Here is a 17,095-nt window from a genome sequence, read left to right as displayed (position 1 = left end):
CCTTGTTGGCGCAAGTCCTTTCCCCTCTGACCAACTACTGGACACTCCCAGACCTTGTGACCCAGCTTGCCATATCCAAAACATACATCAGTACCAGCCTTACACTCACCCTAGTAGTTCCTACTATATTTCTGACAAAGCGGATTAGTGCAACCACTATTCACACTACCCTGGGACTTAGAGTCTGGCACCCTGTCCCAACTTTCTTGCCTGAACTTAGCCAATGATGCACTAGCTAAATATGGATTTGGGGCTAAAAATTTCTGATATAACTGGGAATGATTACCACTTTCTGACATAGGCTGAGGAAAGTTAAAACTACCTATTCTGGCCTTCTTATTCTCTCTCTCCCTCTCCTTATGTTTTTCCTCCTCAATCTTCTGAGCATGAACCATAAACCTAGATAGGTCCATCTCCTTAATCAATATAGTAGTCCTACACTTCTTAACCACACCAGCTATACCAGACACAAATTTACTCATTCTAGACCTATTATCCGCCACTATGGTAGGAACATACATTACCAACTGAGTGAACTTAAGTAAGTACTCTTTTATGCTCATATTATGCTGCTTCAAATTGATAAACTCCTGAACCTTAGACTCTCTCAACTTTAGGGGAAAGAACCTGTCTAAGAAAGCTATGGAAAACTCCTCCCACTCTACCGGCCCTGCAACAACACCACGGTCTTCTTTCCACTACTTAAACCAGGTGTGAGCTTTTCTATACTCTCACTCAAAGTGAGGCCCATGATATCAGTCACCTTCTGCACCATATTCAGAAACTCGTATGGATCCTCCTCAGACATGGATCCTAAAAACAAAGGGGAATCATTCGAGTGAAATCCCAAATCCTAACTGCAGCCATATTTTCTACTGGATTGGCTGGGGCAATATCCTACTAGTTGTTTTGAGCAGCTACTAAATGGGCTAAGGCCATAAAAATGGACCTAAACTCAGCATGAGAAACACGATCATTCAGTGGATCTTCCTGAACAGGGAGTGGGGTAGGCTGATCCCCATTCTTTCTTCTATTGGTTCTTCTGGGAGGCAGTGTCTCTAAATAAAATGAAGGATGAGTTAGAAAAGGAGACTCAATAGAGCTCATAACTTTTTGCACGACATGAATACTGAAAGAAGGAAAACTTTCCTAAAAATATCTCGTAGCCTCTTATCCATAAGTGTGGCGCATTTCATGCCCATGTACAAGCCTCTACTCAACACGGCTTTTAGACACCCTAAGACACTTTAAAACCTTAGGCTTTGATATCAAGTTTTGTTATGACCCAAGGCTACCCCTAGTCGAGACAATGATGCTTACAGCCATAAGTGACCACATGCTAACCCATGAGCGGGTACATGTTGTGAGCACTAAATAAAATAGTAATACAACACATGTGTGAAAGATAAGCTCAGAAGATACTGTAAATGCGAATGTTGAAATAGGTAACAATAACATATCTAAATATCTAATAATAATACTAGTAACTAAAATGCATGACTGAAACAACTGATAATATTGAAAACTGAATGAATATCTAACTGTATGACTGTTTGTCTGTCGAAAAACCTCTAAACATCATGAGGAGTTGATGGAATAAACCCTCAACTAACTCTGACTGACTGACCATAAGAAAATACTAAAATAACTAAGTAAAACATATAATGTCCTCGATGGATGATGACTCACCAGTACTGCTGCTGGGTAACACTGAGTTGTCTAAAAACATTTGAGAAATTGAGCATTCGGACCTATGTTGTAAGATAACATAACACAAAGAAAAGTATGCGGTCAGTACTTTGAATATATTGGTACATGAGATGAGGACTGACTGAAATGCATGAGAAAACTACTGAATGTACTGGTACATGAGATGAGGACTTACTGAAATGCATGAGATAACTAAGCATGAATGCATGAACATGTAATATCTAACAATGCAAGACCAAGCATAAATATGTTTCTGAGAAAATCAGTAATCTGAAAGACTGAATTCTGTATAACTGAATAATTAAAAATAGGAATGCTTTGGTCAAGCAAACCTGAGCTGAGATATACTGAATACTGACTGAGACTGTGGGAGATATTATGTAATGGACATGCCCCAATCTGAGCTAATTGGGGTCCAACCTATAACCCCAGTTGGAAGGGTGTCAGTATCGTGCCACGGGTATTGTCACATGGCTATGTGGATCCACTAATCTGATGTCCCGAAGGACTAAGGAGTCATCCTAAACTGGCGGGTGACCCCTAAGAGAGCGGCAGTCCTAAACTAGTGGGTGACATCTCATAATCCTATGCTATCTATGTAGTTATGGAACTTAGGGACTGCTACTAAGGAAATGGAGGGAAAATAACACCCCTTAAGGTTATAAGTCATGGGATTTTGGGAGTTGTAAAGGGTAAAAGACTAAAAAGCCCCTGAACTTAACTTCTTAGAAATTACTTGGCAATCTATACGACTCGGGTACATAACTCGTATACTAAGGTACGGCTGATCTTACGAGTCATGTCCCAGACAGAATCATAGATGACATACACTAGTTAACATATGATTCACACTTATGGCTCGTACATTTGGATACGACTTGTATCCATTCTCTCGTATCCTGAACAAAACTCATCTTACCCCGTACTGACTTGGTTACGAGTTACCATATATGACTTGTATCTTCTTCATACGACTCGTTACCCCCCACTCATATATGGGACATAACCCAAGGGTTTTACACTGATTTTTTTTGCTACACTGTCTTAAGTACGATTCCAGTATATGACTCGTATGTTAACTTGCGACTCGTGGACTAAGTCGTATTCTGTCTAGAGACTAGAAAAAATATGGGGTATTATAGTGTCCCTCTCCATTTCTTTGTATTAAGGTCGGTTATCCATGATTCTTGTTGAGTACACGTGTTTCTTACTCACCCTTATTTTTTCTTTCCTTTTTTACACCCCCACAGGTATTGATTCGAGTAGGGGAGCATATATTATGTTCTCTCAATGTTGTCTTTACAGAGATTGAGGTAGCAGCTGGCGGGTCTTACATTTTACCCAGATCTCTCCTTATCTTATCTTATGCTTTATTCATATTTTAGATACTTTAGATTATTTGATCATATTTTGTATTAGAGGTTTGTACAAGTAACAACTAAACATGGTATGTATCACTGAGATTATATTTCTTTCTATAACTTTTGGGATTATATTCATTCTTCTTCTTTCGCTTCTATTGTTATTCTTGATTATTATGTTAGGTTGGGTTAGGCTTACCTATACCATAGGGTGTAACAGGTGCCATTATGGACTCTAATTTAGATCATGACAAGATTATTATGATAAAAGAAAGAAAGAAGGATAAAAAAATCATATTTTTAAGCAGTGAACAAACTTATATTGATAAGATCCAAACTTGTATATCTAAAAGTAATTGTAAAAAAGGTATACCTTCTTCCGAAACAACAATTTGAGATGATGAACTTGATTAGAATGTTGTGCTGAAAACGAATTATAAAATTAAAAGCAAGAATAGTAATATAAAGAATAAGAAAAGAAGAATAAAATAAGAGAAACAATATAGAACAAGATAACCCATAAACTAGGCTGGTCTGGGTCAACTCAGCATCGATCCAAGTTCTCTTATCGGGCTCTATCCGAGTCCAGTCCGGCACTGCACTTAATGGGCTGATCTGTGTTGGCCCAATAGTATTTTTAGTCTTGACGGCCCAACACTGGCCCATCAACCTTTATGGTTGGTCTAACTAGGTCGGGCCGAGTCAACTCGACCCAGATTTGATTAATGGGCCGGTCTCCCGATCAACGTAAAAAAAGGCTTAATTCAAATTTTAATGATTTTTAATATATACATTCAATATGTACTATTTAAAATGTTAGTTTAAGGACTATACACACATACATTCAATAATTGACTAGGAGTTAGTTAGGACAACTTAATTTTTTGTTTTAATTTCTATTTATGTAATTTTATCAATTTAAGATTTTAAGTTTGTATATTTTTAAATTTCATATGTAATGTTATCAATTTAAGTTAAGTTTGTATATTTTAATTTGAAAGTGAAATTTGAAAACATACACTCATATATGCGTTCAATATATACCACTTAAAATACTATTTTAAACAATACACATACAACGTATATACATTATGTATTATTCTACTTTAAAATATATACACACATATATACATACAATATATACTACTTAGAATACTACTTGAAACAATATACATATAATATATATATATATATATATATATATATATAATATATATATATATATATATATATATATAAAATATATATATATATATATATATATATATATATTACATATTATACTACTTTGAAAAATATACACACATATATACATTACATATTATGCTACTTTAGAAAATATACACACATATATACATATAATATATGCTACTTAATATAATAATTCATAAGAATATTCAAATATTAACATACATTACTTAAAAGCTAAACTTATATAGAATTTTTATATGTCAATTACTAGTAGTTTAAGTAAGATTTGCTAACATTATTTTTCAATATTTCATATATGCTTGTTATATTTATGTAAAGTTTGATAGTAATATATTAAAAGTATTTAATTCATATAAGATATTTAATTTAAATGGAAAAAATACCTAAAGAGTGAATGAACCCTGTATTTGATTGATTGCAAATTGATTCAAAACTTTACAAAGTTACAAGATTCAATTGCATCTCACTAATTTCACAAAGTTAAATACTAAATAAAAATATAAAAAAAACAATAGATTAAATGATTAATTGATAATTCTATAAATTTTGCATCATTTTTCCCAATTCATTATGTTAATATTAATGGAAATTGGCTGAGGACTGTAAAAATTAAGGGGGCCAAAGTCATGCATTTGACTTGATTGTGCTGAGTTCTCCCTTGAAGTCATAATTTTTTTAAGATCTTGTTCGTCTGTCGGTTCCACGTCCATTCCTTAATTTCTTTATTCTGCTTTAATCCATCTCTAAGGTAAATTAGAAAATTCATGGCATTATCTCCCAATGAATATCAGTTGTCTCCAAGCTGCTGCCATCTTTGACTAAAAGTGCACTCTGATGCAACGTTTGGTATTGGAACATTCAACCTCTAGCTAATCTTGAAAGTAGAGGACATTGTCTTTTACTATTCTTTCACCAATCCAGCGTATTGATCCTTACTCTATGATTTTTATAGACTGTCTAAGATAATACATAAGCTTTTCTCAACAAACACCTTTCTGTGCTAAGGCGGCACCCTATTTCAAATATTTAATAATAAAATAATCAGAAAAACTACCTTATGCCTATTTTTTAGAAGATAATGGCTCCTCGAGAGAATGGAAAGTGAAAGTTGGAGTAATATTTGTCGGTAAAGTATTATCAAGTAAATCAATGTAACAATTGTATAATGCGTTCATGAAATTGTTCGCATCACCCATAGCCGTAAATAAAGAAGGTTCTTATTCGGGTTGTATAGCTAAAGCTTTATAAATAATATAAGCAAATTCAGAAATAGTATTATATTTCATACGTGAATTTATTATAGCACCAATCAAGTAAATAGGGGAAAGCGGATAAAAGTATCTTTTTAAATTTATCAAACATTGCAGTAAATAACATTTTTGTAACCTGATTTATCCTTATATTCGTTAAGCAATAAAGAAATGTCGGATAAATAAGCTAAAATATTATAAATAGTTGGATAATAAGCAGCAGAAAATTCAACCGTAACTAGATAAAAAAATTTCAAAAATTTAACATCATCATCAATCATAGTCCAATCAGAATCATGTAACATGCACTCAGAAAAAGAATCAACAAATTGATTAAAAATCATAGTAATGGAAACTTTATAAATAAGGCAAGTTTTAAAAAAATCATAAGTAGTATTTCATCTAGTATCTACTCCTTCAAGCATTAATATCGATCTAAGTTCACTTTGATGATATTTTCTTTTAAATTTTGCAAGTCTACTTTTTCATGGTTTCCTTGAATAAAGCAACCGCAAGCCTAATGTTTTCAATACCAAGCAAAAAAAAAAATTAAGGTCATCTTTTATAATTAAATTATATATATTATAAGCACACTTAACATGAAATATTTTGGGTAACGGTGAAGATAGTTCAACTTTTAACAAGTCAGCAATAGCCTTGTTGCTAGATGCATTATCAAAAGATATACATAAAGTTTTATTTTCAATACCATAATATTTTACAACTTTTGTAATATATTCAGAAATAAATTTTTCAGTGTGTCTATGGTATTTATCATACAAAAATGCTAAAATACGTTTTTTCATAATAAAATTACTATCTGCCCAATGATATGTAATTGTTAAATAATCATTTATATTAATAGAACGACCAAGATCAGAAGTTAGAGAAACTCTACCTAAAAGATTTTTTAATAATGCAAATAAATAATAAATATATTGTGCATGGAGTCTAAAAATATCAAATCGATAAGTACTTTTAGGAATATCTTCAAACATAGGAGTATAAATTGCTTGAATATAATGATTAAAGGCATCAGAAGAAGCAAAAGATAAAGGAAAACAACCCATTACTATCATTTTTGCTAATTCTTCACGATCCTTCATTTTATTACAATTCTGAATTAATATACCAATTTTTTGATCCAATCTAGTTTGAGTTGGCCCCCTAACAATACCACCACCTTTTGCCTCATCTAACTCTATTATGTGATTTTTTTTTAATGTCTCATCAACTTATTTGTACCCCATTTATTACCTCCGATCTTATGCACATATAATTCCTGACAAAGATTACATTAGACCTTAGTAGTTCTTTCTATACGACTAATAAATTTTTACACAATACTAATTTTTTTATGAGATCTTAGAGGGAGATGGGGAGGAATATTAACCGATTCAGATCGAACGTTAACATTGATGACTTCGGATGTATCATTAATATCATCATCATCTTTATCTAAATCAATCGGGTCTACTTCATTTTCTTTTTCTATATCATAATTTTCTCAAGCCTCAACAAAATTTATATCGTGTGCACCTACACCTATTTCATTCTCAAAGGGTTCACTAATTGGTACCGAAGGCACAAGAGTATATCGAGCACTTGAAATATCTCTACCAAAATCAAAACCAGTTAGTTTTTTACTACCAGTACCACTTTCGGGATAGAAATTTCTAACACTTTTACCGACTTTTCTTAATTTATACATATTATAAATTAAACTAATAAATATTCAAAAAAAACACACAAAAATTATAAATAAATATTCAACAAATAATATCCTAAATAAAAATTTAAAGTAAGAGATGGAACGACAGTACCAAATTTTTTAGGTATTTGAAAGTTGAGAGACTTTCGAAAACTTTTATTTGATATTTATAATTGCAAAATAATTTTAAAAAATGAGCACTTTAGGAGACAATTAGAATAATTGAGAGAGAATGAGAGAATAAGAGAATGAGAGAATAAGATTGTAAGCTGTGAAAAAAATGTTTGAAAATGACATGTATTTATAGGAAAAAATTTGAATTTTTTTTTTTAAAATATAACCAGCCAAAGGTTGTTTTGGCCATTGGGCCAACAGATATATAGTCGTTACTAGCAGTCCAAAATCATCCTTTGGGTTGTTGGGCCATTAGTTTAACTTTTTTTAAAAAAATCAAATTGGGCTGGGCCAATGCACTGATGGGCTTAGTCTAATTTCTAAACTAGATCGGTCTATCGGGTCCATCGATGGAACTTCTTAGCCCTCTAACCGACCCCCAAACCTAGAAACTTTATCGATTTTGGATCGAGTCTGGTCTGGTCGGCTAATGGATCGATCTAAATGGACCGAGACCACGTCAACTCGGCCAAGATAATAGATTTAGAACAAGAGAACAATATAAACTAACTTTTTTCTTTCTTTCAAGTGTTGACCACATCATTCTCAGGACCTCTATTTATAGTACTCTCTCCATTTAAAAAAGAATGACTTACTTTTCTTTTTTGTCTGTTTCAAAAAGAATGATCCCTTTTCTTTTTTGGCAATACTTTAATTTTAACTTTTCATATGGCATGTTTAGGACCACAAGATTAAAAGGGCATTTTGGTACATTTGACACAACTTTAATTTAAGGCCACAAGATTCAAAAGTCTTCTTTATTTTCTTAAACTTTGTGCCAAGTCAAAGTAGGTCATTCTTTTTTAAACGGAGGGAGTATTACATTGAGGAACATCAAAGGGTGTTATAAACACGATATTAATTCTTGAGAAGGTGGGAAAGATTATGAGGTAGTGTAAGATTAAGGGGATTGGGAAAGGTGATGAGGTCGTGGATGATTAAAGGGATATGATGTAGGTCTGAGAGTTAATACACTTAAAGGAGAAGTTACACTTAAAAGTTATGGACATTTATAATTAAGATAACAATATGTATTTACAATATTTACAACATTAATATGATATGTTAAATATGCTCGTTGTACTTTTTGAGTTAAGGCAATAGTTTTGATAATTTGTTGTCCTAAAAAAATGACTTTGATAGGACATCATCATAAGTTGAGTGATCAACAACAACAACAACAAAAACAGTAGTAGTAGTAGTAATACTATTATTACTATTACTAATAATAATACTCCATCCATTTCTGAATAAGTGGTTGTTTTAGTTTAGACACATCTTTTAAAATATAACCCTTTAATAATTTCTTGGTTATATAACACTCACTTTATTTAAAGAATGATTAAAAAAAACGTCATTAATGTTTCTTAATTATTTAAAACATCACTTTTAGCCTATATGGCCAAGCTTTTTTTTTCAAATGTGTTTGTTTTAAAAAAAATGAGGTGTTTGACCAAACTTTTGAAAGAAAATAGTGTTTCTGAGAGTAGAACACACATTTTTTCATAAGCTAAAAAAGTAGTTTCTCTTAAAAATTACTTATTTTAAAAGCTCTTTTGAGAAAAATATATTTGAAAACACTTTTAAAATTTTTAGTCAAATACTAATTACTGCTTAAAAGTATTTTTTTAATTTATGGATCAAAACGTGCTTCCCACCAAAAATATTTCTTTGAAAAATACTTCTAAAAAACACTTTTCAATAATAATAATAATAATAATAACAACAACAACAACAACAACAAAAACAACAACAATAATAACAACAATAATGATGATAATAACGATGATGACAATGATGATGATGAAAATGATGATGAAAATAATAATATTAATAATAATAATGATAAAATTAATAATATTAATGATAATAATAATAATGAAGATAATAATGATAATAATTATAACAATGATAATAATAATAATAATGATAATAATGATGATGACAGTAATAATAGTAATAGTAGTAGTAGTAGTAGTAATAATAATAATAATAATAATGATAATAATGATGATGATGATGATAATAATGATAATAATCATCATAATAATCAATATATCTTTATTATATATTAGAGAGAATACCAACTTTTGGTAGTCCTCACAAGGCTATTATAGTAACTTTAATTAATTTTTAATCCTCTAAAATTGTGACACATTGGATGATAAAGATGAAGTAATTTTATCTTTTTTTCTTGCCATATGGATATTTACACTTGGTGCATATGTCATGAAATGAGAAATTATTATTTAGTTTTTTCTTGTAATTTCTATTGTTTAACTATTTTCTTTTTTTTTTTTTCTTTGCAAAAAAATAATTAGGGGTAGAGAAAGAAGAATTAAGGAGGAGATTATAGAGCAGAAAACTAGATATTTACCGATAAAGTAAAAATTCAAACTCTCAATCAAGTAAACTATTCAAATTCCTCTGTTGTTTAACTAATCGGTAAATCACTCTTAGAGCTTTCGTTATAATGTTTTGTTTCTCATATTTACATATTATTTGATCAAGTCAATTACAAAATATAAACGTCAAATATTTAATAATTAATTTTTTACTTTTACTTCATGCTTTATGAATCATCTTTCAATGATATTATTTATACAAAATTATGATAATAATTATCCGACAACAAGATCCAAAAGCTTTAATTTTGAATTTTTTGTTATTTTTTAATCAAAATTAATTATTTAATTACTTTAAAATATTAAAATAGTCTTAACAAAATTAATATTTTATATGAGCTTTTATTTAACTTGGTTAGAAATTATATTCTCATAAATTCATAAAAATGCTAATATTTTTTAATTTTTATGATCTTTATGAATTATAATTGTTTTATATTATTTTAAATTCTATTATTACATAAAATATCAATTTACTTGAGTTTGGGCTCGGGCTTAGCAGGGGCCATATAAAACTAGTATTACTACATATAAAGGAGAACCATAGAGGAGGTGATGTGGCACTTCTCTATGTCCTCCATTTATATTTATCTTTTTTGTGATTTTTTTGAATTTTTGGCACTTCTCATTTATATTTATCTTTTTGTATCCATTTTTTGGATGGATATGACTTTCTTGTGAAAGGATTCAAACGGCTCTCTCTCTCTCTCCCTACCCTTTCTCTAACGGCTCTCTCTCTCTCTCTCCCTACCCTCTCTGTCTCTCTCACGCCTCGCCCCGGTCCACGGCCTTCGGCGCCGTCGCCGACCGTCGGCGCCGACCCGACCCGACCTCCGACCCCGACCACCGGTCCCCGGCGTCGACCGTCATCGCCATCCGAACGGCTTCCTCTCTCTCCCTACCGTCGCCGACCTTCGGCGCCGACCCGATCCGACCTTCGGTCACCGGCGCCGATCCTCGTCGCCGAACGTAGGTTCCAAGACATCCCCCCTCCCCCCCTGCTGTTCACCCCCCACCCTTTTCTGTCCATACCCCCCACCCCCACCCTCCCTCCGGCGCTGGTACAACAGCCCAACAGCCGAAGCTCGGTCTTCAGCCGCAGCTCCGTCTGCACCCGTCGCCTGGTCGCCAGCAGCCGTAGCTCCATCTCAGCAGCGGAACCCCTCCGGCAGCAGGTCGACGCTGGGCTTGGTTGCCGGCTTGGTCTACAAGCGAAATCCGGTGACTTCTAACCTTTGTTATTTCATTCTTTATTCTGCATTCTTTCATTCTTCATACTATGCTAGTAGTAGCCCTGTACCTTGACTTGCGTGGGATTTGTGGATATTGTCTGTTGTCTGTTGCCTGTTGTCTGTTGTGGATTTGTGTGAGCCTTGTATTACTTGCTGCTGCTTTGCTATTACCATCATTTATATCTTTATATCTTTATATTATCTTTATATTCTCTTATACTTTCGTGTAGTTGTGGCTATGGGCGGTAATGGATGGATAGGGTCATATCCGAGAGGGTTGGGGCGTGGGGCCGTGGTAGGGGCGGGGGATGAGGAAAGGGCGGGAGTGGGAGGAAGGCCATGGTTTGGCCGCGGAAGGGGTAGTGGAGGGCTTGCGGATAGTGACGGTAGGCTGAGGGTTGGGTCTTGGAATATAGGGACCCTTCAGGGTAAGTCCATAGAGCTTGTGAAGACCCTTAGGAAGAGGAGGATCAACATTGCGTGTGTTCAAGAGACCAAGTGGGTAGGGTCTAAGGCTAGGGATGTGGATGGTTACAAGCTGTGGTACTCTGGGAGCGAGAGGCGTAGGAATAGAGTTGGCATCTTAGTAGATGAAGAGCTTAGAGGTCAGGTAGTAGAGGTGAAGAGGATCAACGATAGGTTGATGATTATTAAGTTGGTCATTCGGGGGTTTACCCTGAACGTGTGTAGTGCCTATGCGCCACAAGTGGGATCGGAGGGGAAGAGAAGATGCGGTTTTAGGAGGCTTTGGAGGAGGTGGTGAGAGGCGTGCCTAGCTCGGAGAAGATTATTGTAGCAGGAGATTTCAACGGGCACATCGGGGCGCTACCGGGAGGCTTTGGTGATGTGCATGGTGGTTTTGGTTTTGGGGAGAGAAATGAAGAGGGGGCTACCCTATTGGAGTTTGCGAGGTCCTTTGGGCTGGTGGTGGTGAACTCGGGCTTCCCGAAGAAGAACGACCACCTGATCACCTTTCGAAGCGCGATAGCCAGGACCCAGATTGACTTTTTATTGCTTAGAAAAGGGGATAGGGCGTTGTGTAAGGACTGTAAGGTCATCCCGAGTGAGAATCTTTCGACCCAGCATAGGCTCTTGGTTATGGATTTGGGTACAAAGAAGAATAGAAAGAGGAGGAGTAGGGAGTGTAGACCTAGAATTAAGTAGGGCGGCCTGACGCCAGTGAATGCATGGGAGATAGGGGAGAAGTTGGCGGGAATGGGGGTGTGGGAGTGTAGGGGAGACGTGGATAGTATGTGGGATAGGGCGGCTAGGTGCATCAGGGAGAATGCAAGTGAGGTGTTGGGTGTTTCTAGGGGCCGGGCCGGGCACCATCGGGGGGATTGGTGGTGGAATGAAGAGGTGGAGAAGAAAGTGGGGACCAAGAAAGGGGCGTATGCCAAGTTGGTGGAGAGTAAGGACGAAGAGGAGAAGCGGGTAAACAGGAAAGAGTACAAGCTAGCGAGGAAGGAGGCTAAGTCAGCAGTCACGACAGCTAAGACGGCCGCCTTTAAGAGCTTGTATGCAGGGTTACAGGGGAAAAGAGGGAAGAAAAAGTTGTTTAGACTCGCTAAGGCTAGGGAGAGGAAGGGTCGTGACCTTGATCAGGTGAGATGCATTAAGGGGAAGGACAGTAGAGTGTTGGTGGAGGACGGCCACATTAAGAATAGATGGCAGTCGTACTTTCATAGGCTCCTGAATGACGAAGGGGATAGAGCTATTGTGTTAGGGGAACTGGAGCACTCAGAGGAGTGTCGGAATTTTAGCTATTGTAGACGTTTTAAGGTAGAAGAGGTTAGACAGGCTGTTCGCAGAATGCGAAGGAGTAGGGCGACGGGGCCGGATGAGATACCGGTGGAGTTTTGGAAGTTCGTTGGAGAGGCTGGTGTAAGGTGGTTGACTGGATTGTTTAATGAAATCTTTAAGACGGCAAAGATGCCCGAGGCTTGGAGGTGGAGTACCATGATCCCTCTCTATAAGAATAAGGGGGACATCCAGAGTTGCAATAACTATAGAGGGATTAAGTTATTGAGTCACTCTATGAAGATCTAGGAGAGAGTGGTCGAGGTGAGGCTGAGACGGATAGTGTCTATTTCAGAAAACCAGTTTGGATTTATGCCTGGCCGCTCAACGACAGAGGCAATTCACCTGGTACGGAGGTTGGTGGAACAGTATAGGGAAAGGAAGAAGGACCTGCACATATTGTTTATCGACCTGGAGAAAGCCTACGGAAAAGTCCCCAGGGAGGTGCTTTGGAGATGCTTGGAGGTGAGTGGAGTACCTCTGGCATATATCAGAGCAATTAAGGATATGTATGATGGAGCGAAAACTAAGGTGAGGACGGAGGGAGGAGACTCAGAGCATTTCACTGTCCTGACAGGGTTGCATCAGGGATCTACTCTTAGTCCCTTTTTGTTTGCGTTGGTGATGGATGTGTTGACGCGGCGTATTCAAGGGGAAGTGCCGTGGTGTATGCTTTTTGCAGACGATGTAGTTCTGATAGATGAGACTCAAGGGGGTGTGAGTGACAAATTAGAGGTGTGGAGGCAAACCCTTGAGTCTAAAGGGTTCAGGGTGAGCAGAAGCAAGACAGAGTATGTAGAATGCAAGTTTAATGACGTGAGGCGGGAGAATGAGGTAGTAGTGAAGCTGGAATCACAGGAGGTATGTAAGAGGGAGAGTTTCAAGTAGCTCGGGTCCGTGATCCAGAGTAACGGTGAGATTGACGAGGATGTCTCGCACCGTATTGGGGCGGGATGGATGAAGTGGAAGCTCGCGTCGGGGGTGCTATGTGATAAGAAGGTGCCGCCCAAGCTTAAAGGCAAATTCTACAGGGCGGTAGTCCGTCCGGCCATGTTGTATGGAGCGGATTGTTGGCCAGTTAAGAACCCCCACATCCAAAAAATGAGGGTGGCAGAAATGCAGATGTTGCGCTGGATGTGTGGGCTGACTAGAGGGGATAGAGTTCGGAATGAGACTATCCGGGAGAAGGTTGGTGTGACTCCAGTGGAGTGCAAGATGCGGAAAGCCCGATTGAGATGGTTCGGACACGTGAAGAGGAGGGGCATGGATGCCCCGGTCCGTAGGTGTGAGAGGCTAGCATTGGATGGTTTTAGGCGGGGTAGGGGTAGGTCGAAGAAGTACTGGGGTGAGGTGATTAGGCGGGACATGGAGCAGTTACAGCTCATCGAGGACATGACCCTAGATAGGAAGGTCTGGAGGACGCGAATTAGGGCAGAGGACTAGGGTCAGTTTGAGTCGCTAGTGTAGGGAATTACTTGGTGGGGGTTTTATTCCTGTTATGAGTCCGTGTTCCATGTTTTATTACGAATCTGTGTGCTTTCCTCTGTTTTATATTACTTATGGGTGCCGTATTTATGTTATGTAATCTTGTGCTGTGTTTTACTATGTGTTTGTGTGGTATCTCGTGCCTTGAGCCGGGGGTCTATCGGAAACAGCCTTTCTACTTCTTCAGAGGTAGAGGTATGGACTGCGTACATCTTACCCCCCCTAGACCCCACTAGGTGGGAATACACTGGGTTTGTTGTTGTTGTTATTTATTTATATTTCATAGGTTACCAAAAACCTAAAACTTCTATCACATTTATTTATTTAATTATATTTCAAAGGTTACAAAAAAACCTTCATCTTTTTGTATTCTCCATTTAAAAATATGCCTCTTAAACTTCCTTCTTTATGGCTCAACTAATCTATAAATAACAGTCATGAAGTGTTGGATATACATTTCTATTCTTCTTCCTTCACGTTTGAATCATATTCTTGATCTCTTCTAAATTTTGATTCAAGTTAGCAATAGGAAATTTTCTTCCTTGTTCATTGTTGTTTAAGTTAAATTTTTCATTTACAATGTAATACAATGTTCATGTGTGAAAGAATTTTTGTAAGTACTAATTATATGATGCATTTTGAATTTGTCAGAAGGTAGTATTCGTTTAACTTACTGCATTTTCTTGATATATTTTCACTAATTGTAGTCTCCTTTTCAAATTTTTGTTGTTTTCTTCTTTTGTTGTTGAAATTTTTATTATTGATAGGCAGTTTGAGATATTTTACTTCATGATAAATATAACATTCTATTACATCTAAAAATTTAAAAATAGAGAAAACGAGGAAAAAGGTCAAACAAAGAGATATTTCATGTAGTTTTATTAGAGTTTGTTTATAGTATGATATAGTTAGATTTTGTATATATATATATGTATGTTCACTTTTTTTTTTTTTAAATTAAATTGTCACTATTATTTTTTATACATTATGATGACTTTTTCATTTTACTGTAGCGGTTACTGTATTCTTTTCAATTTCTCTCCTTTTAGTTTTATTCTTAATGGTAATCATAATAGTCAACATAACCTTTTATATTTATAACCTTGAAAATTGATGTACAAGATTATGATACTTCTCTCTATAAATAATTGACAACCTTTCACTAAAGCTCTTAACTTTCATCTGTAATTATCTCCATTAGTTTTGTTCCTAATGATACTCATAATTGTTAATGTAACCTTTCATGTTTATAATCTCCAAAATTGATGTATAAGTTTATAATATGTAAGTAGATTTTATACTTTCTTGTTTCAACTAAATGATTACTATATAGTGATATTTCTATTTTTGTATTAAAAATAATGGTAATTCCCTATGTTTTTTTAATAGGTGCACATATGTATATATTCATGTTTATTTCTTATATTTTGCAATTCACAACTAGAATGATGTGATCATAAAAAAAATAATATGGCATGTGTTATATAATAGAAATTATGTTTAGTGTTTTCTTATTTTTTTTAATTCTTGCATTCTTATAGTTCTAGCTACAAACATGTTAATATTTAATTAATTTTGGGCGATCCAAGTAAGACAAAATCAATATTTACTAACGCCAATTATTTTATTTATTATTGTACGAAATCTATAGTTTTGAAAGCTCTATTTTCACATTTATTAAAGTACTGCCAAGCTACTATTGTAAAAGCGGACTTATTTTAGTTTAAGAATAGCGACATTCAAAGGAGATCAAGATAGTACATTTTTCGTTGATGAGAATTTAATTTAGATTTCAATACTTTTGTATTTTGAAGTGAAAATAACTAAAAGTTTGGCAACTAATTTAAAAGCATGCACATGAATTTGATAAAGTTCTTAAACTTTTCCTTTAATCGGTATCTTTATTAGTTTTATTCTTAATGATTTCGAAATTGCCAACTTACCTCTCATGTTTATAACCTTCAAAAATTGATTAATAAGTTTGAGATATTTTACTTCATGAAAAATATAACACTCTATTACATCTGGAAATTTAAAAATGGAGAAAACGACAAAAAGGACAAATAAAGAGATATTTCATGTAGTTTTATTAGAGTTTGTTTATAGTATGGTATAATTAGATTTTGTATATATATATATATATATATGTATGTTCACATTTTTTGAAAAAAAAAACACACTAAATTGTCACTATTATATCTTATACATTACGATGACTTTTTTATTTATGGTAGCGGTTACCGTATCCGTTTCAATTTTTCTCCTCTTAGTTTTGTTCTTAATGATACTCATAATTGTCAACACAACCTTTTATGTTTATAAACTTCAAAATTGATGTACAAATTTATGATACTTCTCTTTATAAATAATTGACAATCTTTCACTAAAACTCTTAACTTTCACCTTTAGTTATCTCCATTAGTTTTGTTCTTAATGATACTCATGATTGTCAATGTAACCTTTCATGTTTATAACCTCCAAAATTGATGAGTAAGCTTACAATACTTCTCTCTATAAATAATTGACAACATTTTACTAAAGCTCTTAACTTCAACATTTAATTATCTTTATTAATTTTGTTCTTAATGATAATCATAATTCTCAATGTAACCTTTCATGTTTATAACCTTCAAAAATTCATGTATAAGCTTATCATATCTCTCTATAATTGTCAATCTTTCACTAATTTAGATGATTCGATTCGAAGCTATACGTTTATTCACCTATTTAGTTTTTGAAATATTATTAAAAATCA

Source organism: Capsicum annuum, chromosome 10 (genome assembly GCF_002878395.1).
Source record: "Capsicum annuum cultivar UCD-10X-F1 chromosome 10, UCD10Xv1.1, whole genome shotgun sequence".
Lineage (NCBI taxonomy): Eukaryota > Viridiplantae > Streptophyta > Magnoliopsida > Solanales > Solanaceae > Capsicum > Capsicum annuum.
The sequence above is the reverse complement of the archived record's forward strand: the minus strand, read 5'-3'. Positions refer to the sequence as shown.